The 25279-nt window shown below is 35.1% G+C and overlaps 1 pseudogene; it reads right to left on the bottom strand.

Moving 5' to 3' along the window:
* Positions 1-3019: 3019 nt before the first annotated feature.
* Positions 3020-3297, bottom strand: LOC146403732 (signal recognition particle RNA; annotated as a pseudogene).
* Between the last annotated feature and the right edge of the window lie 21982 nt (positions 3298-25279).

The following is a 25279-nucleotide window of genomic DNA, read 5'->3' as shown; positions in this document are numbered from 1 at the left end:
ATCAGTTTGTCGAAGTGCCCATGGGAATTCAGATTGCAGTATATATGTTAAAAGTATATTTCTATTTCTATGTTAGGATTATTTTATTGAATGCAGAGTTAGCTTTAGTAAATCAGGGAATTTCTTAGAAATTGCTGCTTTTTCTTGAAGGACATGTTCTACTAAGGAAAGAATATCAAGTTCTGCTGGACTTTGATAAGACCTGAAATAAGAGATTTGAAAGTTCTCAGCACATTTTCTTCTCTCAGCTCTGATTTTCTGTGTGATTCAGACTTACCTATACATTGAAAACAACTATGGTTTCTGAGCTTCATCACTGACCTAGGGGAAAAAATAAATTCAGGAAAGAGCTCTTCATGGCCTGCCTACTTGTGTCCAGTTTCTGGGCCTGGGCCAAGAAAATGTGGATAGAGGTAAGGTCATTTTACATAAAACAGTGTTTTTATTTAGTAATCATTCACATGGAGGAGAGAGTGCATTTTCTGAAAATTTTATTTTATTTTATTTTTTGGGCTGCATCCACAGCATATGGAGGTTCCCAGACCAGGTATCAAATCAGAGCTACAGCTGCCTACCTACGCCATAGCCACAGCAACACAGGATCCAGAGCTGTGTCTGCAACCTACACCATAGCTCACAGCAACACAGGATCCTTAACCCACTAACTGAGGCCAGGGATAGAACCCAAAACCTCATGGTTCCTAGTCAGGTTCATTTCCACTGTGCCACAATGGGAACTCCTCTGAAAACTTTAAATGCCGAAGAGACAGACCTTAAACAATGATGATAGAATATATTTTGCAATCTGATAGGAAAACGTAAGATTGAAATTATCATCATTATCAATGATGCTCAGAAATGGATGCTCTTCTAAATCCTAAACTGGGGGATACATTTCTAGCACCATTTCAATATTGTCAATACTACATATTACAGTGAAAATTATCATAACACACTTAAAAATGAAGAAATCTAAGTATAACCAAAAGGATAAATGGTCATAGACTACCAGTAAACTAACTATAGAAAAAAAATATAAATAAGGGTAAATGTCCCAAATCATTCATGACTGAAGATATGCAATTAAAATAAAGTGATATGTCACTTTTAATTTTAAAAATGAAAAATTGTGTGATACTCTTTTTGGTTAGGGTCTTGGGAAAGCTGCACTATAATATTTTGGGGAATATAATTTTGTTTACCTTTTTGGAGAAGACTCTTGTAAACCAAAATGTACTGCTAAAGTATCCTTCAGCCAATAGAGCAGAAGTGTCACAATATTTTAACAAGTATATTATTTGTAATAGAGAAAAAACTGGAAGAAAAAAATCAAGGATTTGTAAAATATGAAATTATATCATGGACTATTATACAATGAAAAGGAGTACTTACTTTTGCTAATATAAATTAAACACAGGGAAAGAGATTAACTCCTTAACCACAAAAGTATTTCCATTACATTGAGATAACACCTAAGATCTTGCTTTTTTCCCCAGAAACTATACCAGTTTAAAATCCCTTCAAGCTCCCATTGTCTGAACATCATCCTACTACTTTCTATCATACCCCCATGACAAATAATTCATGTCATTTGAACTTCAGTTCCATTAGCTCCATACCTTTTTAGTATCCACTACTTTGTTTTTACCTACTTTATCAAGTTTATATTTCAGGGCACATCATTATAAACCAGCCCTTGAAAATATCCTTCTCTCTCTCTCTCATCTATCATCTCTCATCTTTCTAATTTTATTCATAGGATGAAACTCTGATCCCAGATTAAATTTTCTATACATTGTCCATGAATTCACCTTAGGGACTGACCTTGCTGAAGTAAATCTCACAACTAGAGTCCAGTGATTTTATTTTAAATTCATTATCTCAACAACATCTTGGTTGCCTGATAAGCTGATTTCTCTATGATCTCATATGACTGTGTTATATCTTCTCCTTTTTCCTAATGCTTCCAATTATGTACATTTTGCCAATAACCTTTCCTCATATTTCATTAAGAAAATGAAAGCTATGATGGATTTATCCAATATCACATGCAAAAAACCCCACTTTTTTCTTTACTTAGTTTCTATGCCTCCCCTTTTGTTATAATGGAATATTTTCATGTTCTTATAAATTACAAATTTTTCTTCTTGAGCCAGATCTCCCCACTCTTCCCTCCAAGACCCCCTCCCTCAGTGGTCCTTTCTATTCTCATATCTAGCCAGTCTTATACACCAAAATCCTTATGTGTCATCATGCTCTATTAAATCTCATCCTGGAAAACAAAACAGAAAAATTTTATCCCACATATCTCCTATTACTCATTAATTTGGCTTCCATTCCAGACAAATTTTCAAATAAACTTTCTGTATTAGCTATCTCTACTTCACATACCACATTGTTTCAAAAACAATGAACTGGACTTTTTTCCCCACTTATTAAAATTACTTTTCTTTCTTTTTTTTTTTTTTTTTGTCTTTTTGTCTTTTTAGGGCCACACCCATGCATATGGAGGTTCTCAGGCTAGGGGTACAATTGGAGCTGTAGCCACCAGCCTATGTCACAGCCACAGCAATGCGGGATCCAAGCTATGCCTGTGACCTACACCACGGTTCACAGCAGCGTCAGATCCTTAACCCACTGAGTGAGGCCAGGGAACAAACTGGTGTCCTCATAGATACTAGTCGGGTCTGTTAACCTCTGAGCCATGACGGGAACTCCTATCATTAAAATTCTTTATTCCAGGTAACCAACAACTTCCACAGTGCCAAATATGTATATTTACTTTGAATTTACTATGTATTGGGATTTTCTGTAGCTTTTAATATTAGCGGCTACTCCATTCTGTTGAAAGCCTTCTTCATTGGGAACCATACCCTTCTGATACTTATTCTCTCACAATGCCTTTTCATACTTTACTTTCATTATTAGATCTTTCTTTGATTCTTAATTCTGTATATGGTAGCTTTACAAGGATTTCTCTTGGAAGCAGTTCCTTTTGTTTTGTCTAAAATCTTTTCCTATGAGATTACTTCAAATGCCATAGCTTGAAGTAGTGTTTAAAAACTGGTATTCTCAAATGTATCTTGATCTGCTCTATTTCTGATCTGGGTCAGTTCACCCCTCCTTAGGCAACCTGGTGGCCCCCTACTCCTGGAAGGTCACCATATTGATGCTGAACTTAGTGAAGATACCTGATTGGCATAGCACACTATAGCCCAGTACTCCTGGGCTCAACCAATCCTCTAGCCTCAGCCTCCCAAGTAGCTGAGACTACAGGTGTGTGCCACTGTGCCCAGCCTCCCAAATGTATCTCTCATTTTAGTTGCATACTTTTTCATCCTTGATATGTATTTCTACTTGGAACTGTGGAGAAAATCTCAGAAGTAATATTTCCCAAACAATGCCCCGGATTCCGATAGTTGAAAATGGCACCACCAGGCTTCCTGACTCAGCTCATAAGTAGATTATTTCCATTTCTTCCTTCCCCACCTCTGCTTCTTTGTAAGGTTCTGTTTCTTCTATCCTCAGTATATACTTTGATTCTGACCTTCACTATTGATTTCCACTGATATTAATTTGGCCCAAGTCACCATTATCTACTATTCCTCCAAGTTTATCTTCCTTCTTCTTTCAAATTGTTTTATGTTTTTTCAATAGATCTTCATAGAACAATAGGAGTAATCTACTAAAACAAAAGCAATCAAATAAAAATACACTGTAGAGCTTCGCCATTGAACATGTGTCAGTGGCTTATCATTGGTAAAATCTAAAACTATCATGTATCATAAGACATTGCTTGCATGTTGCAGTTCTGCCTTGCTCTCCAACCTCATGTTATACCATGTCTCTCTTTACTGCTATCCTGACACTGGGAGATTCTCTTTTCTTTGAACAAGCCAGGACCTTTTTGAATTTAGGGCATTTCCAGACTGTTTCCTCTCATGTTACTATTCTTCCTCCAGTTCTTCACAAAGTTTTTCCATCTTTCTTCTTATAATCTGTATCATTCAATATGTTTACACCTTGATACAATATCAACTTTATTCTAATTGACCCATAAAATAAGAAAATCCAATGGCCCTTGTACTAGAAGTACAAATGGAATGCAGACTTCAGGGTATTTTAATTCCAGTGACATCAGCTCTATTTCTCTGTAACTCTCTGAGGATTATTTCTGTGGGCTGGCTTTGATCTCAGTGTTTACAAATGGCTATAGCATTCCCAGGCTTCATAGTTACATTCTGTAATATCATACATAAGAGAACGGTTCTTTTCTGCCTCTTCCTTATTAAGTTCTAGGTATTTTTAAAATCCCCTAAAAGCGACTTTAATCTCCAAAACTGGAATTCACAATCTTACTTCAGTCAATGCCCATAGAACAGGAAATATCAGAAGCTATTTTAATTAGTCCTGTATCATCTACCTCATTCGTAGGTACTGTTAGCATCCCTCCATATATATAAGTTGTGGTTATGCAAATCTATATCTGAGTAGTTTCTAAGTGAAAAAGAGATGGTAACTACCATATCCTCTGCAAGGACTCAGTTCAAATATCCTATTTTCAAAGATACCATCTGTGATCATCCTAGCTAAAACAGCTTCCTCCAACTCCCTCACTGCTCCAGAAGGTACATGAAGGCAAAGACTTTATGCTACTACTTTTGTTTATTTCCTTAACTGCTTCAGTGACTGATACATATTAAATGCTATGCAAGTTCCCTATTGCTACTCTAACAAATTATCACAAACATAGCCAACTTAAAGTGACACAAATTTATTATCTTATAGTTCTGAACAACAAAATCCAAAATGTATCTCATTGGACTAAAGGTACTGGTATGGCTACCTCCCTTTCTGGAGATGCTTGGGGGAAAATATCCTGTCTTGTCTTTTTTAGCTTCTAGGCACTGTCCACATTCCTTTGCTGATGTCTCATTTTCATCTTCAGAGACAAAAATGACAATTGAGTCTCCCAATGTTATATCTGGCTCTGACACTGCTTTCTTTTTCCACATTCACAGGAAGTTTGTAATTAAATAGAGCACACCCAGAAAATTCAGGATAATCTTCTTGTCTTAAGGTCATTTGATTAGCAATCTTTAGCAAACTTAATTCCCTCTCCCTAGGTGACATAGCATACTCACAGTTTTCAGGGATTAGAATGTAGACATATTGGAGGACTGTCCAGAAATCCTAAATTAAGATTTAAGTTATTTAAATAAACAAAGTTTAAAATACTAATATAATATAAAATATATAGTTTAAAGTAACTTAAAAAGTAACACATACTCATGAATTCTCAGTTATTAAATTTGTTACTTGAAAGTATATTAAAGAGGCAATAGAAACATTTATGAAATAATGACTCTGTTGCAGACAATGCAAATTAAAATTATAAGGTGTTATTTATAATGATCATTTAAAAAGTGAAGCATAAAGTTTTAGAAAACACCTAAATTAAACAGCTAGATAAGCAAAGCTTGCAAAAGTGCTATCAAAAAGCTAAAGAAGATAATGTTCAGAAAAAGGGACAGCTACAGTCTAATTTGTTAGCTTAAAATTGTGGATAATTTGATATTCTAAGTGCCTAAGATGGATACTGATATGAAAATGAATCAGAAGCAGAGGCTTAGATGGTGGAAGAGACAGGCGCTGAGGAGAAGGAGGAGGTGGAAGGGAGAAAAAAGAGAAGAAGAGGAGGATAAGAAGTCACAGAAGCAGCACTAGTAGAAAGAGGAGAGAAGGGAATAAATGGGAGCATAAATTCTAGAGAAAATGCCTAATAATGCAAAATCAAAGATGGCTTTTATATATTGTATATTGAACAATCAACTGGATAAAGTGATGGGAAAGAGAAGGGAACTGATTAGAAAACTGTATCTTCTAACACCTTTAAGCTAAAAGGTAGTATGGCCAAGTAGTCTAATACCTTTAAGCTAAAAGCCAGGGATTATAGAGCTAATATCATTGCAGGTTAGTGGTTAAGGTACAACATATAATTTCAACATCAAAATTTATGTAGAGGGGGATTTTTTTGTGGGTTTACTTTAAAGGAACCACGATGACAAAGTCAGTACAAGTTGAATATAGGAGAATCATACTAAGTTCCAATAAATGCTGTGCTCAGAGAGAGGAAACTAGAACAATTTAGCAGAAATATGTGGCTCTTGAATCACAAAGAAAACTGATATGAGATGTTTTATGCCTCTCTCCAGATCCAGTTTTGTTCAGACTTATGTGCATCTATCCTGCTGAAGGTTGCCATTTTCCCTCCCATATGAACAGATTGCACCATTTTTAGTCTATAGTTAACCTGTTTCAATTCTATACCTCAGGGTCTTTGCCACATATTTTCTTTCTTGGGCATATGCTAAACTGTTCTAAGTGGTCCATTTTCCTATCAAAATATGTATGCTATTCCAGATCAAATCTCTTCCATTTTAGAGGAAAACTAACCAGGAGAGAGACAGTATACTTAAAATGCTAAAAGAAAAAAACTCCTGCCAAATAAAAATACTTTATCCAGCAAAGCTGCCCTTAAGAAATGAAGGAGACAGAAAGTGTTTCTTAGATGTAAAGATTGGGAGAGTTCATTACCACTAGACCTGCCTTACAAGAAATGCTTAGAGGGAGTTCTTGAAATTGAAAATGTAGGATGCATTGAAACATGACAACATATGAGAGATAAAACTCCCTGCTAAAAGTAAGTAGGTATTCAAATTCAGAATACTCTGATACTGGAGTTCCCTGGTGGCTCAGCAGATTGAGGATCTGGCATTGTCACTGCAGTAGCTCTGGTTACTACTGTGCCACAGATTTGATTCCTGGCCTGGGAACTTCCACATATCATGGGAGTGGCAAAACAAAACAAAACAAAAACAAAAAAAACTATCAGAATACTCTGATACTGAAATTTTGGTATGTAAATCAATTTTAACTCTAATATAAAAGTTATTTAAAATAAAGTGATAAAGTTACTAGAAGCTGAGTTCCTGCCGTGACTCAGTGGTAATGAACTTGACTAGCATCCATGAGAATGGGGGTTCAATCCCTGTCCTTGCTGAGTGGGTTAAGGATTCCAGTGTTTCTGTGAGCTGTGGTGTAGGTCGCAGATGCAGCTCAGATCCTGCATTGCTGTGGCTGTGGCATAGACTTGTGGCTACAGTTCCGATTGGACCCCTAGCCCGGGAACTTCCATATGCTGTGGGTGCAGCCCTAAAAAGACAAAAAGACCAAAAAATAAAAAAATAAAGTTACTAAAAATAACTATACCTAAAATAATTTGTTCATGGATATGCAGTATAAAAAGCTGTAAATTGTGACAGAAATAATAAAGTTGTAGGAGACCATCAACAAATATCAAAACTGCACCTAATTTATCACTAATCCAGGTATGCCTATCCTTCTATTTTATACAGCCAAGATTCTTACTTATACTTGTAAACTTTCAGACGAACAGTCATGATCACACTGAATAATGGTGATTGAGACATTATTAATGAAACCAGAGTTTGAAAAATGCATTATTTAACATGAAAAATGGGGCTCTACTTTAGTAATTGCCATTATTTAGGACCATATAATGGTAAGATACGAAGGGGTAGAAGATGAGGCCCTGAGGCTATTGACTAAAGGAAAAATGTGAACAAAAAGAGTTCTGCATGAGGAATTTACACTTAGATGGAGCATGGAAGAGCACAGAAGTATGAGAGTGTATGTGTGTGTCATGGATAGAAAAGAGAAAGAGGTAACATGAAAGGAGGCAAGAAGCAGTAGGTAAAGGGCATTGGCAAAATTCACTCTCAGAGATGGTATGGCCACAGTATTACAAGGGTAGAGATGTCTAATATGCACCTTTAATTTGCTGCATTTTCTGTAATTTAAGCCCTGAGTCTCTGAACTCTCAGCAAGTATGATGCTCATAACTGTATTGACTTTGAGCTTAAAGGGATAAGACAGTAAATGGACATGTTAAATGGTTTTGTATTCAGCTCTCTATTTCTGATGCTCATGCTGATGAGCATCTTATTTGTTTATTTATTTATTTATTTTATTTTATTTTTCTCTAGAGTAGGTATACCCTGGAGGTTCAGTTTATGAGCATTATGAAGGTGAAATTTATCCACCACTGAGCTGGAGACTTGCAAGGAAGCTGCAGTTTGGGAATAATTTAGGACATTATGTGGGCCAGCTTTATTTTCTCAAATGCATTAGAGGGAAGTGAGTTTAGAAAAGGGGAATTGACATCTGGATTACAGTGATGTAACCACTTACTTGCAGATGGACGATGATTTAATTATCCTAGGAATTCCTATCTGTATAGATACCGTGCCATTAAAATGAAAAAAATTTTACTGTGTCATTTAGAATGCTTCTAAACAGAACTTTATTTAAATGAGGACCATCACAGTATGTTATAATCCATGTGATGTGAACTTTAAGTTGTGCAATGTTTGGGCAGAAAGTAGCAGCTTTTACCGAGGGCTATCAACAGGCACAAGATACAAGAGAATGGAGAGTGAGAGCAGTATGAAAAGAGGGGTATACTTTAAATTTTGAGATGCAGAAAACAACCAAAGATGAAAAGGCTTTTGAGTCATGTTCTTCTACATGCAATAACCCATCTGTCAGATGATTTTTTAGTTATTTAAAGGTCGGCATGTTTATGAACCCTACCACCTCCCCACATACCCCATCTGCAGTTATGCCAGGCAACTTGCCAAGGGCGTTCACAGGCAGAGGGCGTTCAAAAAAAGCATTTGTATTCCAGAGTAGTACACAGAAAATCATGTCATCTCAAGCTCTGAGTAATGTACAGATATAAGTAGCAACCCTTAAGATGAGATAAAAACAACTCTCCTGTTGCTGAGTTGTGAGCAAGTAAATCAGAAAAATTCTGCATCTTCAGACTGGTAGGAAATAAAAAGAAAAAAACCCAGCGTAATTAGGTTATCAAGCACAACAGCATAAGATACCTGATTAAAATGAAATGTAAGAGAGTAAGACAGTGTTTAAGATAATAAGCATACGAGACTTAAAAATGATAATAAAATGTTCTTAAAAGAATAATTTTCTAATGCTATTCAGAAATATCATTGCATCTTCATTAAGAGGTACCAAGGGCTTTCCTGTTGTCGCTCAGTGAGTTAATGATCCAGCATTGTCTCTCTGTGAGGTTGTTGGTTTGATCCCTAGCCTCACTCAGTGGGTTAAGGAAACTGCACTTCCATAGGCTGCAGCATAGGTCACTGATTCGGCTCAGGTTTGGTATTGCTATGGCTGTGGTGTTGGCTGTAGCTGCAGCTCCAATTTGACCCTTGGCCTGGGTACTTCATATGCTACAGGTGCGGACATAAAAAGAAAGAAAACATAAGTAAGTTTTTCTAAAAAAAAGATACCGGGGGTTAGCACCAGGCTCACACTGTGGTATTGCTTATATGTTATCTGTCTACTTTTTAACACATTCATGCATTGTTTTCATATATTGTCCAGTCAAAGGATACCTTTAAGGTTTTTTTGTTTTGTTTTGTTTGCCACTCCTACAGCATGCAGAAGTTCCCAAGCCAGGAAATGAACCTGCTCCACAGCTGTGACCTGAGCCACAGCTGTGACAGCACCAGATCTGTAACCTGCTGAGCCACCAGGGAATTTCTCTTTAGGTATTTTAAAAAATAGCCTTCAGGAGTTCCCGTCGTTGCTCAGTGGTTAACGAGTCTGACTAGGAACCATGAGGTTGCGGGTTCAATCCCTGGCTTTGCTCAATGGGCTAAGGATTTGGCGTTGCTGTGAGCTTTGGTGTAGGTTGCAGATGTGGCTCGGATCCCGCGTTGCTGTGGCTCTGGTGTAGACCAGTGGCTACAGCTCTGATTCGACCCCTAGCCTGGGAATCTCCATATGCCGCGGGAGTGGCCCAAGAAATGGCAAAAAGACAAAAAAAAAAAAAAAAATAGCCTTTAGGGAGTTCCCACAGTGGCACAATGGGTTTAAAATCTGACTGCCGTGGCTCCAGTCACTGCAGAGGTGCGAGTTTGATCCCTGGCCTGGTGCAGTGGGTTAAAGGATCCAGCAGTGCTGCAGTTGTGGCATAGGTTGTAGCCATGGCAAAGGATTTGATCCCTGGCCCAGAAACTTCCATATGCTGTTGGTGTGGCCATTAAAAAAAAAAAAAAAAAAAAAAAAAAAGGTAGCTTTTTAATTGAGAAGAATAACCCGGTTTTGAGATCTCTTCTCCAAATTAGCAGAATACTATCTTTATGAGATCGTTGCAATTTTCTGTCACCCTTTTTATATACACAGAAAGAATGGAAAGGTGTGAATAGAAAAACACAGAAGCATGAAATATTGCTTTTAATCTCTATATTTATTCCTCTTGTGAATAAAAGTATTGGAGTTCTTTATCATTCCAGAGACTACTATGTACTAGGCATAGTCTGTGCTAGTCTCGAATATAGAGGCAAAGAGGAAGGATCTTTAACAGCATTGATTAAAGAAGACTTCCTTATGGAGGTTACAAGATAAATCGTCCTAAAAAAAAATAGTAAACTGGGTAAAGAAAGTGAGCCTGTATTTTCAGTGGCACTCAGCTGGGATGTCACATTAACAACCCACAATAAACCAACCATACCCTCTTTTATTTTCCCACCTGCAGTCCTGCCCACACTGACCTGAATTTAGCTATTTGGCTTCTAACTATAGCCAATGAGATCTTAGCAGTGTAATATAAACAGAGGTTCATATGCACTGTTTAAATGTGTTTGTATCCTCATCCAAATTCATATGATGGAGCCCCAGACCATAATGTAACTATATTTGTAGGTAAGACTTTTAATAGAAGTAATTAAAATTAAATGAGGTCATAGGGTGGGGCACTCATCTGACAGGATTAGTATCCTGATAAGAAGAGACCAGAGGGTTCAAGCACTCTCTCTGCATACAATTGTGAGAAAAGGCCCCAGGAAGAAAGAGAGAGAGTGCAGCCACCTGCACTAGGAAGAAAGCGCCCAGCAGAAACTAAATGGGCTGCAACCTCGATCTTGGGCTTGTAGCCATCAGAGCTGTAGGAAATAAATTTCTAATGTTTAAGCCACCCAGTCTGTGGTGGTTTGTTATGGAAATACAACCTGATTAAGACTTGCACTTTTGCATAATTTAGAATGTGATTTTTGGTACTCAGCCACATAGTTATGGAAGTCCAGACCCTCCTCCTGTATAGAAAGGCTTCCTGGGGTATAAGACACCATATGAAGAGAGAGGACATATGAGGACATAAAGAAAACTGAAAATTCAATTCCTCTCTCCCCCATTCATTTGCAGCCATATGAATGGCCCATTGACATAACATGGACCAAAGGACCCATCACATTTTCTCAAAAGAAGTATAATACATATTAAATCATTGTTGTTTTTATTTTTTTATTTTATTTTATTTTATTTTATTTTATTTTATTTTATTTTATTTTATTTGCTTTTTAGCGCCACACCCATGACATATGGAACTTCCCAGCCTAGGGGTCAAATCAGAGTTACATCTGCTGGCCTACACCACAGCCACAGCAACACAGGATCCAAGCTGCATCTATGACCTACACCACAGCTCATGGCAATGCCAGATCCCTGACCCACTGAACAAGGCCAGGGATAGAATCCACATCCTCATAGATACTAATCAAATTCATTTCTGTTGTGCCACAATGGGAACTCCAAAATCTTTGTTGTTCTAAACCACTATGTTCTGTGATGGTTTGTTTTGTAGCAGTTGTTAACTCAAACAGGCAAGTGGCTTGAAAAAGATGTTTGGGAATGTGCAAATAGTTTAGTCATGGTTAAAAAAAAATAAGGTGTAAGAAAGAGCTGTAGTTCATTAGGGATACTATCAAGAAAATTTATAATGGAATTAGAGTATTTAGTATAATAATATGTTCTTTATTATTCAGCAAATACATACAATTTTTGTCTGAATTGTATATTGCTTTCTTAAATTACTGTGTTAGAACACAATAATAAACCAGATATACAAAGTCTCTTGCTTTCAAGCTTGAAGGAAATTTGCTTACAAAAAAAAATGTGACTCCAGGCCTTTCTATCTTTCCCCATGGAGGAAGCTAGAAAGAGTATCTCTCCCACCCTAATGGGAAAAAAAAAGGATAATTTATATTATCATAATGTTTATATAACCCAACAGAGAGCTAGGGTTACAAGGCAACCAAGTGTTATGAAGTCTTAAGCAAAGACAGGCGCCTCAGATGGGGACAGATGTGAGCACTGCCTAAGGGTAGCAACATGAAGATAGTGAGCTCCCATAAAGCACGAAGAAAGAATTCGGTTACAAAGTTTAAAAATTACTAAAGTTCAAGTGTGTGTTTGTAAGTATAAAATCTAAGGAGACACACACACACACACACACACACACACACACACACACACACACACACACACATGCGTACACACACAGAGGCCCTTTTTTTCTTTTCTTTTTTTTGCGGGGTCTTTTCTAGGGCCGTACCTGTAGCATATGGAGGTTCCTAGGCTAGGAGTCTAATTGAAGCTACAGCTGCTGGCCTACACCAGAGCCATAGCAACGCAGGATCCGAGCCAAATCTGCCACCTATACCACAGCTCACAGCAGCACCAGATCCTTAATCCACTGAGCGAGGCCAGGAATCAAACCTGCAACCTCATGGTTCCTAGTCAGATTTGTTAACCACTGAGCCATGATGGGAACTCCCACAGAGGCCCTTCTCTGTGGACCACTCCAGTACTCCCTGAGAAAGCCCATGCTGTTTCTTCTTATTACATTATCTTATTTTACCCTTAGTAAGTGAGTAGACTTCTAAATTTAATCCGAAATTTATAAAGCTGAAGTTGTGTAAAATGATGACCCCATCTATTAGGTGTCTCCATTTTTTTTTTCCCATAGGGTTTGATATATAGAATAAGAACTGAACATATGAGCATATATGGCTCATCCTTTCTGATATCGAGATGGCTTTCTGCACGTGGTCCAGACTAGAGCACCAGCATAGATACTTTGGTTTGAGTTGGAGGACTACAGGGTCAATTTCACCTTCATCAAATCTCATAGGGTTCTGCTCAGGTGTAAATGAGTTGGACAACAGAATAGTAGTTTGGTGGAGCAGCACTGGGAACATATGACAGTTGTAGCAGAATTTTATTCTTTGCTATTTGTGAATTTTTGCATGTCTAATTCATGAGCCGGGACATTCTTACATAGAACAGTTTATAGCTGACCAAGCTAGGTGCAGTCTTGCTTCAACATCCCATGAATGGCTTGATGTTTTAATATTGGCTTTTACGCTCATTAGCAAACACAAGTTTACATCAGATCTCCATTCCCAAGCCATGAACCCTGGGAAATGGCAACTTTTTAATAATTTTTAATAATTTGCACAATCCTTATTTTCCCTAAGTGTTATATGATTAAATGAATACCCATTGACATACAATGGCTAAGTAGAAAAATACTTTGAATACATACAGTAATTTTGCCTTTAGAAGTTTTGATTATAATCCATGACTAATATAAAGTGTACTGTTTTATTTTTCTATTTTTTATACTTGAATGTGATTAAATCTTATGAAACAAGTCTCTGTAAATGTATAATGTAACCAAAATCTGATACCAGCCCATTCATATCACCTTTTCATAGAAGTTTCATAAGTTTTCAGAGGTAAGATACACATAAGCCTACACCACCAGGCTTGGTAAACTATAAATAGTTATCAATTAGTAACAGAAAAACAAAAACGAGTATTACATAAAGCAGTAATATTTTTTTGTGTGCGTGGAATTGCCCCTATAGCTTATTAATGAAATTGTAACACAAAATTCTACGATGCTAATTTTTGTTCATATCTTGAATCTGAAATGCATAAATTTAAAATATCAAGCAAATGTAAGATCTTTATGTTATAATTTCTTGACTTTAAGAATTTTATCTTGATAGTTACACAAGACTTTTAGTTAGTTATTTTATTTGGATTTTCAGGTCTATAATAAATTTATTTATGAAGGGTATCTCACTTCTGTTGAGCCAATGATGTGGGTCACCATTGTTTTCTTTATCCTGTGTTTTGAAAGAGGATTCATGGCATGTGATTTGACTTTAGATTCTTTGAATTTGATATGGCAAATGAACCATAAATCTCTTTATTGCAAGAATCATATCAAAAGGATTATCTATATTTATTTTGAATTTCTAGTTCAGAATCTCAAATATGAGCCAAAACTATAATATGAGCAGCTGGTAAATACTTCTGATATCTCTGATAATTACCAATATAATGGAAAACTTGAGGAATAACAGAGTAAATTACCCCAAAATTTATACTGATTCTCTCAAAGCACAAATTATTTTGAAGTAATAAGTTAACACTTTTAAGGAGCTTTTTAGTGAACAACTCACTAAATTACTCTTGTCACCTGGAAAAGTTCAACTTTAAAATATGAAAACCTAGATTTGAATCATGGTTTAGCAATTGTTACTTATTTTTCAGGATGAAATTAATTTTATAAATTCAATTTCCTTATCTAAAATAGGGTGTTTTAAAGATGAAATGAAATAAAACAAGTAAAGCACTCTGCACAATCCCAGACCATCATAGAGCTGAATTATCATTAGCTTGTCTTGTTATTTTGGAGAGAAAGCTTTTTCCACATTTAACCATCTCTAGGAAAAGGTATTTCCATCTGCAATTCTAGCCATTGGACTTATAGTTAACTACTGCCAAGTTACCTGAGTAGTGGAAAACAAACATTGATTAAAATCCTAAACTAGGTGTTGCTAAATTATCAAAAATCCTAAATTTGTCATATTAATTTTCCTGTTCTTCTCTGTAAATTTCAACTTTCCCTGAGGTGGGGGGTTAGGAATAAGCGAGCTTATTCTCACATCTTACTTTTATCTTTAAGTAAACATGCATACTTTTATTAACAAAAAAAGGTCATATTACACTTCCTATGTGATCTCTCTGTTGTTTTCTGTCTCAATTATTTTAGAACCGTATTTAAACAGAAGGATATTGATTGTTGGGTCCCATTTGAATACAGTAATTATTACCTGTCTCATGGAATGATTTTGAGGGAAAAGGGATAATCCGTGTAAAAGAGCTTAGAAAGAGGCATGGCACATGTTAAATGTTAGTTGTTATAATTCTTAATATTTTTCAAAAAACTAAGCCTTCTCAAGAGTTATTTGAAGTACAAAGACGATCAAATGAGCTTATGACGCATATATCATTTTAACTAATAACATGTTACATAAGTATAATGATTTTCCAATTCAGGGCATGAGTTAGACTGCATTCCCAGATATTTTGTTCTTGAAAAAGATCATAGATGTATAAACATCACAAGCTTTCAAAATCATCTCAATTAGTCACACTATACTAGAAAAATATCTTAGTGGTACAAAAACTTCACAATGAGATTAGTGGAATAAAAACTTCAAAATAGGATTAGCAATCCATATGATTTCAATAATAAAACAAAAATAATGATTATACTGTTGATGCTTGAATAAACAAGGAGATTCTAACAAGTAAAATATTTTACTGTCATTTGAAGAAAATAAACATATTTAAATAACCCCTTTGACCCCCACCTTGTCTACTAAGAATTCCATTACCTTGGGTTATTACATGGTAGTAGGGTGTAAGCATAAGCATTTAGGTATTAAGTAAATAGGAAAAAGAAGTTTATATATTGCAACAGTTTTACAACATTTTTTGGCATAAAGCTATACCTCAATTATAACTTTTGATGACACTAGACCATGATTAAAAATGAGTTTCATAAAAATTATGCTAGAACTTGAATGAATCCTAGATTAGTAGAATATATTCAAACATATTAGCAAAATCAGTCATATCTGAGCTGAGAGTATCACAAAATATATAATACTATGTGGAACCTTATACCCTATGAAACAATTTCACATTAGTGAACTAGCATTTTCACCATATAAATTCATTAGGTAGTATGAAATATTATTTTTAATACTTAACAGAAGAATGGACATTTGGAGAAGTAAAGAAATCCCCTTAAACTGATGGGTTGATAATAAGAGTTTAATTCTATTCTATAGTTATTAGATCCAGATATCCTGCACCATATGGAAATTCCCAGGCTAGGGGTCCAATTGGAGCTGTAGCCGCTGGCCTACACCACACCCACAGCAGAGCAGGATCCGAGCAGTGTGTGCAACCTACACCTCAGCTCACAGCAACACCAGGTCCTTAAACCACTGAGCGAGGGCAAGTATTGAACCTACATCCTCATGGGGACTAGTCAGGTTCACTTACCACTGAGCCAAGATGAGAAATCCTAAAAGACATTTTTTGTACAAAGTACTGTGGTAAAAAGACCAAGATTTCTCCTACAAGAGGCTACCTGCACTGAGGCAGCGGCTCTCCCAGTGCAGCCCTCCCAAATGGTGAGGATTTTAATAACTAGCCTTAATAATAATGTAGTACAATATTTAAACAACCATTAGAAACCTTTGATAGAGTTTTATGTGTTTCTGTTTCCTGGTGAAGTCAAGAATATTATTAATTATACATTGTTCTTCACTGATTTTAGTTCATTATTATATTGTGTATATATATATCATCTTCAGGCACCATAAGGAGTTTTTAAATTGTTTTATAGTATACCTTAATTAACAAATAAAACTAGTTATATTTAAAAGTAAACACTTTTGCACCAGCCATTCAATTCTGTGAATGCTAGTGTGTGCATTTTAGATCACCACTGTATATCACCACTGTTATTCACTTTTACTTGAATTGAAATGTTTAATAAGAATTTTAAAGCATATCAGGTGGCATTTTGTAATATATTAGATTGAAAGTTTTAATATTTATTATTGAATTATTCTTGATTTTTCATGACACATAAAACTAAGAACATTGAACATAAATAATTAAACATGTAATTTTATGTGGCATGATATGTTTAAAAACAGAAAACATAGACTAGAGGTCCCACTTCAGCTGCATTATTGCCCTGAGACAGACTTTTGTAAATCATTTTGCATTAAAGCTCATAAATCATGTATTCGACTCTCTGAACTGCCATAGGAAAAAACAATGCAAAAAAAAGTTATTTCAGACCAAATGTTAATAAGATGTGGATTATTGCTATAACACTGTGGATGCTAATTGCTAATTGATGGTAGAAATACTAGCTCTAAAGGAAAGATTTTCACAATAAATTAATGCTTTCTGATGATATTTAAGCAGATGCTATTTTTATTTTAATACATACTGAAAGAAAAATTTACATAAAATTTTACTATAATTTCATTAAACTATTACTAAATTAATAGGAGCATAAAATATATATTTTACCTTTTATTAACCCATTCAAATCCATCATGCTTAAAAATAATCGCCTTTAAGGGACATTACAGCAGCTATTATTATTCTAATTACACATTCAAAAAGGAGAATAGGTCTTTAAAATTAAGGAAGCCAAATATAAAACTGGAATGTTGTAATAGCTGGAGTGTCCCTTTAAGTGTATTTTATATACTTATTTATTGATGAAACTATACTAGTGGAAATGTGTGGATCCAAGTCCATGCTTGTTCTTAGAACAAAAACCTTCCTTAAAGCTACATCTAATTAAAAAATTTTAGACTTGATTGATTCAATTTTACATAATTTGTTAAACTAGTCAGAGTAGTGGAAAGAGTAATTCTAAGACATAATGGTAGATGTGAGATGTGCCCTCACAGATAAATTAAAATGATTTGGAATTCTAAAGAATGTTCAGATGCAGCTTAATTTGTACTTCTGTATGAAAAATGCCTCTTAGAGAAGATCAGAGTAAATCTGCAGTCTATAGAGAAAAGAGTTCATGTTCTGTTTGCCTAGCCAACCTGTAATCTTTGGTTAATATCTTCAATATATGTTCCATTATGTTTTACATGCCACATGTCTATTTTTCTAAATATAACCAAGGAAAGCTATTAAATCATAACATTTAGCAAATATTCTCATTCACATTTCTGTAACAAGATTGTATCATTCATTTCTGTACTGTAATGGCATTAGATCCTGTTGTGAATCATATTATAAAGAGTTGAGGAATGATTTTATGAATCTCTAAAGAAAAATTAAGAGAACTATTATCTGCATTCTTATATTTTATTATCCAAGATATGCAATCTTTCAAAAAAAAGTCCTTAATGTTTTAAATCAAAATATTTTTTTAAAAAGCCAAGAATTCAGGTATAGGAGGAATCATAAATATAAGCTCAATCTAAATACTTAGGGAAAGAAGAGATTTCCCAAAGCTCTCATACTTTATAGCAATATTACTTTTACCAAATAAAACAGAAGGAACAGTTGTCTACTGACAGTTATGTTCACATGGCTCTAGTCAACAGGAATGTTATGAGTCCCTGTTGCCCATGCAAATCATCAAAACATGTTTTCATTGAGAAGAGAGTGATTAGGGAACTATTTTTATAAAATAAGTCATGTCCTTTTGGGATGGCATCATGAGTTAGAAATTTTTGCAATCTAGCTTATGTTAATTTTTCTTCTACCTTCACTCTAAGCCGCAGATAAATTTGGTCTATACTGTCAGTTAATGAATATAAATTCTATAAAGCTGTCTACCGAGCATGCGATAATATTTCAGATGGAACTTTATTACAGGATGTACCTATCAAAGAACTGCAATCAGAAGCCTAGGTGTTCTGTGTACTTCTCCTTCCAAATTTCTCCTCATCCATCCTCTGTGTTGACTTCATTCTCACTTTATTCTTCATTGATAGTAGGGTGGCATTAGCAAAACAAGGCCTCATCAGACCCAGACAAAAAAGTAATACTATGTATGTTTTTTGGGGGAAATCAGATGGTATCATGAGACCCTCCTATCAAATTTCCCCTCATATTTCATTGGCCAGGATAGAATGTGCCTATTTCTTAAATAATCCCTGACAAGGTAAATGGGATTTCCCCTTAGACCTGATGTAATAGCGGCCAGATCTTCAGATTCCCCTGGAAACAAAGCTGCTAAGAGGGAAGTGATAGACATGAACAGCTAAGGTTCTGTAAGAAAGAAGGAAAGAATGCTGGTAGGTAACAGTTTCTATCGTACCAGCTAAACTAAAGAGACTAAAAATATGTATATATACTAATTGCTATAATGCATAATGATATGTCTCCAAATATAAGTTGTAATACTATTCATTAAAATCAACATCAGGAATTCCCTGGTGGCTCAGCAGTTTAAGGAGCTGGCATCGTCACTGCTGTAGCTTGGGTGTCTACTCTGATGTGGGTTCAATCACTGTCCTGGGATTTTCCATAGGTATGGCCAAAAAAGAAAAATCAATGTAGTTATTTTCCATCAATGATTTATGATGAAATATCTGTACTTATAATAAAGTACTCATATGGACCAAGGGAATAGGCCCATAGACAGGGTACTTTGCTCATGGAGGTGATCTTCTGGTACTCTGAATTTTTTCCAGTGTGTTCATCAAATAAAATTAATACTTATTATCCAAGTAATTATTCATGTCACTCATTCACCAAGCAGTGATCGAGCATTCATTAAAACATATATGAGCTAAAAGGAATGAAAACCAAGGTAAGTATTTATTGACATTGTGTTTATGTGGTAACAATTAGTAACAGGTGTCACTAAGCCAATAGGAGTTTTTAAACTAATCAGGAATTTAGATTTGATGTAAGATGAAATGTGAATAGTAAAATAGCCTTTGGAAGAATACTGAAAGTTGGTAAAGAAGTCTAGCAGGAGGGATCAAACAGTTAAACAGTACAAGAACATGGATACACTTAGGAGCAATTATTTAGTGTAGTGCACTAACAAACTAGATAACCTTTAAGGAATGGACGTTTATTTTTCCCTATTCACTAACTCGTGGCATTTTTTTCTTCCTTCTTCTCAAGCATGTTTTCTCCATGTATTAATGGAGGTAACTCTGTGATTTAGGATTTTATAACCATTACTGCCAGCACTTGCTTCTAGAAGAAAAAAGGTTAAGCATCTCTCCAGCATCCATACCAGTCTCCAAAAATTAAATTTATTGGCTAAGCTGTATTCTCACATCAATAACAAGGGAGGTGAAGTAAGTTGACATGTGGCAGGGGAGGCTGTTTCCCAAAGGAAGGGGTGCAAAGTTAATGAAAGTAGATGTCTATTATATATTTATATATATTATATATTTAGTGAGAAAAGAAAAATCTTTATTTATAGCTTAAGTACAAATGGTAAAGAAATGAAACAGCCTTGAATCTTAAGGTTTATATTGTCATGAGAATTGGAAGAACAGAAGTTTCACCAATAAATGCTAGAAGATATATTATTCTCTTACAACCCCAAAGCACTTAAGTAGCTGACAATTACTCAAAAATAGGACTTGAATGAATGCGAGTGTATAAATGAATGAAAAAAAAATCGATTTGAGCAGATCATTGAAATACTTACTGTGTGTTAAGCCTTATATGGAAAATGCAAGGAATAAGATGACCCAGTCTTTATCTTCAAGGATTTGAATGCTATAGGGGAATGTAATTATTGTAAAAAAATTATCATAAAAATGCATATAATTATTGTAAAAAAATCTCCTAGATGATGATTACCATTTGAAATATGCCAACAAAGAATTCCAGAGATAAAGGAAAGATGATTGTTTTTTTTCCTCAGCAAAAACTTTCTTTGATATCTGTTTCTACAAAATGCTCAGTTGGGACTTCAGGACAAGAGTCTTTGGGGGAGATTTTTTCAAATGTCACACACCAAAGTAGGTTTTTTTGTTTCCTCTTTTTAAAATCTTACTGAAGTATAGTTGATTTATTACAACATTGTGTTAATTTCTCCTGTACAGTGAAGCAATTCAGTTATGCATATACTCATACCCATTCTTTTTCCAATTCTTTTCCCATACAGGTTTTCACAGAATATTGGGTAGAATTCCCTGTGCTATACTGCAGGTGCCTTTTGACCATCCATTTCATATACAAAAATGTGCATTGCCAATCCAAACCTCCAATCCATTCCTTCCTGCCACCTTTCCCTTTAGTAACCATAAGTTTATTTTTGAAGTCTGTGAGTCTGTTTCTATTTTCAAAATAAATTTTTTGTATCATTTTTTTAGATTCTACATATCACTTATTCATGTGATATGTGATACTGCATATCACTAGTAAATGAATATCACTTATATGTGATAAAAAATAATGTTTATTTTTATCTGACTTGCTACACTTAGTTTGATAATCTCTATGTCCATACATGTTGCTATAAATGATATTATTTTATTCTTTTTTATAGATAGTAATGTTCCATTGTATATATGTACAACATCTTCTTTATCCATCTGTCAGTGGACATTTAGTTTGCATCCATGTCTTGGCTAATTCAAACAGTGCTGTAATGAACACTGGGGTGCATGTCCCTTTTTGAATTATGGTTTTTCCTGAATATATTCCCAGGAGTGGGGTAGCTGGATCATATGGTAGTTCTATATTTGTTTTTCGAAGAAACCTCCATACTGTTCTCCATAGTGGTTGTACCATCTTACATTCCCACCAACAGTGTAGGAGGGTTCTGCCTATGTTTTCCTCTAAGAGTTTTATAGTATCTGGTCTTACATTTAGGTTTTTAATCCATTTTGAATTTATTTGTGTGTATGGAATTAGAGAATGTTCTAATTTCATTCTTTTACATGTAGCTGCCCAATTTTCCCAGCACCACTTATTGAGGAAACCGTCTTTTACCCATTGTGTATTCTTGCCTCTTTTGTTATAGATTATTTGGCTATCCATGCATTGGTTTATTTCTGGGCTTTGCATCCTGTTCCTTTGATCTATATTTCTGCTTTTGAAATAGTACCATACTATTTTGATTTTTGTAGCTTTGTAGTATGGTTTGAAGCCAGGGAGACTACTTCTTCCCACTCTTTCTCAGGATTGCTTTGATGATTTGGGTTTTTTTTTGGTGTGTGTGTGTTTCCATACAAATTAAGCAATTTTTTCTAGTTCTGTGAAAAATAAGTCATGATGGTTAATATCAGGTGGTTTGAAAGAGGTGAAAAAGAATCAACTGGAGTTCCTGTCATAGATCAGTGGTTAATGAATCCAACTAGGAACCATGAGGTTGCAGGTTCAATCCCTGGCCTTGCTCAGTGGGTTAAGCATCCAGCATTGCTGTGAGCTGTGGTGTAGGTTGCAGATGCAGCTTGGATCCCGTGTTGCTGTGGCCAGCAGCTACAGCTCTGATTAGACCCCTAGCCCGGGAAACTCCATATGCTATGGGAGCAGCCCCAGAAAAAGGCAAAAAAAAAAAATGAATCAGATAACATTTTAAATGAAATTATATATGCTTGTGGCTTTGATGATGGGTAAGACATTCACTGAGTGTTGGTTGACTGTATGCAAGAAGAGAATATATTCCATATATGACTTAATATGTTTAAAGAAATCAACAAGTAATGACATTTTTTCAAATAACATACATTACTGAGTCCCTGTGATGTTAGCCACACAGTGCTCAGAACCAGGGTTATAGGAATGAATTGGACATTTCTCATTTCAACTTACATTTTAGTGGAAGAGGTCAAATTGATGAGTAAAAAAAGAGAAAACAATACTATCAAGAAATATACGTACATTATGGATATTAATTATCTATTATCCTCCTCAGAGACAAAATTAAGATTAAAATTAGTACCGGTACCGTGCAGTACAGGTAACCTGTGTCATAAGAAACATCACATAAGCAACTATGACTAGAGAATCAATATAACTATGGCAATATAAGTCCTGGAGCAAATCAAACTGACCAAAGAAATTTAACTGAACAATTCCTCTTTCCTCTATAAATTAGGATATTAAAAATCTTGCCAGGAGAATAGTTCTTAATTTATGCATGTCAATTTCATACATTTTTATTATGTACATTATTGTCAGTGAATTCTTGGGATTTCAAATATATGATGTCATTATAAAGTAAAAACAAAGCTCTGATGTGGGCTGATAATATAAACCATTATTTACAATAGCTACACATTTAGGAAAATTACATGTTATTGTTGAAAGCTCTATCTGTAGATACATTTATTATATTTATATAACATAGTATATCACATTAATTTATACATTTAAAATGGATGATGTGAGATATTTTAATGAAAAAAACTGTCCCTTAAAATACTTCACTGAGGGAGTTCTTGTTGTGGTGCAGCAGAAACAAATCCAACTAGTATCCATGAGGATGTGGGTTTGGTCCCTACCCTATCTCAGTGGGTCGGGGATCTGGTGTTGCTATAAGTGTGGTGTAGGCCACAGATGTTGCTTAGATCCCACATTGCTGTGGTTGTGGCACAGGCCAGTGGCTGCAGCTCCAGTTTTACCTCTAACCTGGGAACTTCCATATGCCACAGTGTGGCCATTAAAAGAAGCAAAAAAAAAAAAAAAAAAAAAAAAAAATTTCCTTTAAAAAAACAACAAAGAGAAATGTTTTGTGATCTTTTGAAACAGAAATTACAATATTGTAATGTCAAATTGTGTCTTTCTCTTTACTTGGAAAGTGGCTTATTGGGATTTAAGAGATTATAGTAAATTGATTTTACATAGTATTTTGAATATTATCTTAAATTGAATGTTTTATTCATAATCAAGGTGTTAGGCATTTATGAATTAATTATAATATAATATGATATGTATAATAATACTGTAATATATATTACTATAACACTTTGGTGTGATATATCAATTTATTCAGCTATTTTTTTTTTTAATTTTCAGATAAATTCTTTGAAAAGGAATCTCAGAATAGTTATAATTTTGATAGTTGTGTTCAGATACACACAGGGCAAGATTTATCAGGAACCAGCTGGGCTTCCTGAGCAATGCTCCACAGCGGCTTAGAGGAAACTCTCCTGGTCTTAATTGGCAGTTTGTTTTTCACAGGACCCCTATGGCTAATTGATGTCCCTGGAGCTGTAAGGAGGGAAGAAATGAGAGAGAAATGATCCAGTTCCCTGTTCTGATTCCTTAATTATAGAAAACTGCTGAAACAAACAATATATATATAATCCAAACTTCATTGCCCTTTGTTCCCACTCAGTTTTACATTCATTTGAATAATGGTGGATTCTGCTCACAGATCTTTATACTCAATGAAAACTGTTTTTGAAAATATATTTTTCTCTTTCAGAAATATGGCATTAACATTCTGCCTTAATAGCCTAGGGTAATTATTATCCTGTTTTGAAAGAGAGACTTTGTTACACTAGGGAGACCAATATATACTTATACATTGTCAAGGTTATACCTATTATTTTAATAGAAACACAGTCTTTTTGTTGTTGTTGTTTTGTTTTTTGTCTTTTTGCTATTTCTGTGGGCCGCTCCCGAGGCATATGGAGGTTCCCAGGCTAGGGGTCCAATCGGAGCTGTAGCTACAGGCCTACACCAGAGCCACAGCAATGTCAGGAAAGGGCAGATTGAAATTGGGGTATGTATTCCTTTGACTCCTTCTCTCTGTAATGTCATGAAGTGTGTTTTTTTTTGGGGGGGTGGGTTGTGTGTTTGTTTTTTAATACCACCCAAAGCCAGCACTTCCGTCACTTGGCTCTCTATTTTTTCTGGCCTAATAGGTGACCCCCTTACCCTTTTAGTTGTAAGTGGGCCAGTGATGCACAATTCATGCTACCCCCATGGCCTGCCCTATCTATCTTGAGTTTCCTCATACCTTTGTTAAGTGAAGCCATTATTAAATTATTTTCAGATTAACTTGTGTGCCCCATCTCTTTCTTTCAAGACCATGAATGATTCAGGAAACATTTTTTTTCCTGCCACTGGTGTTCTTATTCTGATTAACTGTAGCGATTTCATTAAATATCTATTAGAATTTAGTAGAGTATAACACACATTACAGTTAATGTGTGTACTTGCCTTCCATTCTATTAGATTGTAAGTATTTTGATAGCAAAGACCTTGTCTAATTCATTTTACCCTCTATAGAACACCTATCGCAGAGATTTACATTGTAGGAACTCAAGGAATATTTTCTAAAGGTTGAATTATTTATGGGTATATTCTGGGTGAATTTATTTGTTATTTATTTCCTCTTTGCATGCATGAGAAATAAAACTCTCTTAAATATATATTTATTTTTCTCTTCAAAGTAAGTTTTATTGAGTGTGTAAACAATTCATTAGCAAATAAAATAATTCATTTCTTTCTAGCTGAGTAATATATTACATGAGTTGTAAGT

Source organism: Sus scrofa, chromosome 4, assembly GCF_054392235.1.
Source record: "Sus scrofa isolate SSC_HxYL_T2T_F1_AM1 chromosome 4, Sscrofa_HxYL_maternal_Yorkshire_Landrace_v2.0, whole genome shotgun sequence".
NCBI lineage: Eukaryota > Metazoa > Chordata > Mammalia > Artiodactyla > Suidae > Sus > Sus scrofa.
Note: the sequence above shows the minus strand (reverse complement) of the source record. Positions and strands in the feature narration are given on the sequence as shown.